The sequence below is a fragment of the Prunus avium genome, unplaced genomic scaffold (genome assembly GCF_965620075.1).
Source record: "Prunus avium unplaced genomic scaffold, drPruAviu1.hap1.1 HAP1_SCAFFOLD_858, whole genome shotgun sequence".
Taxonomy (NCBI): Eukaryota; Viridiplantae; Streptophyta; class Magnoliopsida; order Rosales; family Rosaceae; genus Prunus; species Prunus avium.
The window spans coordinates 1-2,500 of NW_028276987.1; positions in this window are offsets into that span (position 1 = coordinate 1).

The window sequence follows — 2,500 nt, forward strand, 5'->3', positions numbered from 1 at the left end:
GGTTTGTTGCACGTATTAGCTCTAGAATTACTACGGTTATCCGAGTAGTAGATACCATCAAACAAACTATAACTGATTTAATGAGCCATTCGCAGTTTCACAGTCTGAATTAGTTCATACTTACACATGCATGGCTTAATCTTTGAGACAAGCATATGACTACTGGCAGGATCAACCAGGTAGCATTCCTTTCCGACATCGGCTCGTGCAAGACAAACGACCTTGTGGGTCGAGAGCTCGCCGCGGGCACGACAGTCGTACGTGTCGAGCGAAAACGCTTCAAATTGGACGCTCGGAGCCCGAAGACCCCACGCCCGCTTAATGCTCCGCATCCGAGATCACAAGCAGAAACTTGTGGACCTTCACAATCTCCCGATGAGTCGTGGGTTGATCGGGACACAAGCACTGCTACAACGTCCTCCTGTTGCCCGTGAAGGGCAAGAGGAGGAAAGGGACAACGAGAGGCACCATTCCTTAACAATAGGTAGCCAAAACAGGAACCCATTAACCCGCACAAGCCAATCTTGAAGCATCAATGACGAGGGGTATGAGACGACAGTTCGATGCCAGAGCAAAGAGCCTGCCGGTGCATAACACCCATTCACCACTCACACGCCGTTGCATTAGCAAAGCCCAGCACCACCAAACGAACCGCACATCTCAACAAGCACAATGGCTAACTGAGAATGCGGCTGCACCGAGTGGAGCCAAGCCCGCACCGCTAGGCATGACAAGAATACCATGAAATCTAGGCAACCGATATGTTGTGGGTTCGTAACTCGTAGGAGTGTCACTTTCAACGTCCCCGGTATTGGGCTGAGTTTCTAAAAACAACCGTGCACACCGAGGTTAAACTTTACCGGCTCCACTCCGACTCGCCGCTCGCCCACTACTCCGAAGGCAACCGATATTTTGTGGCATCATTGTTACTCTTAAGATTGTCATCCTCGACTTGCTCGTGCATTGGGCTCGCACCTTGCACACACAAGCAATGCCTAGACAATCTTAATCATAGCTCAACCGCACACTCAGAGGATTGGATAGCTTCTTTCGAAGCCAACCTACCCCCACACGTGTGAGAGTGGCCAACAATTTGCTAGCTTCTTCATCAACTCCGCCGAAAGCCATCCTCGACATACCCGTGCATTGAGAAGGTTTGGTGGCCGTACTCCCAACACAAAAGCATACCGAAGACAACCCCAAGCTAAAGCTCACTTGAAGCCAACGCATCGTCACCATGTGTTCGTGTGGCCGAGAATTGGGTAGCTTCTTCATCAACCCCGCCGAAAGCCATCCTCGACATACCCGTGCATTGAGAAGGTTTGGTGGCCGTACTCCCAACACAAAAGCATACCGAGGACAACCCCAAGCAAAAATTCATTTGAAGCCAACCCATCGTCGCCCACAACTAGTGGGTGAATGGTGTGCTTCCCGGGGTTGGCATAGACATTCCCTCGCATGCAAAAGATTGTCGATGCGAAAGATTATCTATGCCAACCCCGGGAAGCACACCATTCACACACTCCCGACCGGTGTGGTGTGGCGGTGATTGGATAGTTACGGATTGAGCACTTGCCAAGGATCAAAATGTGTCATTTAGAAGAAACATTTTCAAAAAGTTTTTAAAATCTTGTGGGTTTGCAACTCATAAGAGGGTCACTTTCAACGTCCCCGGTATTGGATTGAGTTTCTAAAAACAACCGTGCACACCGAGGTTAAACTTTACCAGCTCCACTCCGACTCGCCGCTCGCCCACAATTTGTTTGCAACGAAACATTTGTTTTTAATTTTGTTGGTTTGAAATTGTTTTGAAAAGGTTCTTTAAATCTAGTGGGTTTGCAACTCATAAGAGCGTCACTTTCAACGTCCCCGGCATTGGATTGAGTTTCTAAAAACAACCGTGCACACCGAGGTTAAACTTTACCGGCTCCACTCCGACTCGCCGCTCGCCCACTAGTCCGAAGGCAACAAAACATTTGTTTTTCATTTTGATGAAAATTTCTGTTTTTAAATCTTGTTGGTTTGAAATTGTTTTGAAAAGGTTCTTTAAATCTTGCGGGTTTGCAACTCATAAGAGCGTCACTTTCAACGTCCCCGGCATTGGATTGAGTTTCTAAAAACAACCGTGCACACCGAGGTTAAACTTTACCGGCTCCACTCCGACTCGCCGCTCGCCCACAAATCCGAAGGCAACAAAACATTTGTTTTTAATTTTGATGAAATTTTTTGAAAACATTGGCTTGGCAAGCCCCAATCCGCGACTATCCACCCACCGCCACCCCACACGGGTGGTTGTTGTTGAGAAATGAGGTTGTGGTCGACATGCCCGTGCATTTGAGAAGGAGTTCCTAGCACTCCATGCTCTCCCATGCCAAAAAAAAGCCTAGACAACCCCATTTCGCAACTTTCCACGCCTTTTTTTTCCTCCCTCACCCATGGCGGCGGCGTGGTGGCGGCGGCCGGATTCCGGCCACCACCGCCATGGGTGGCAGCCCCCCGA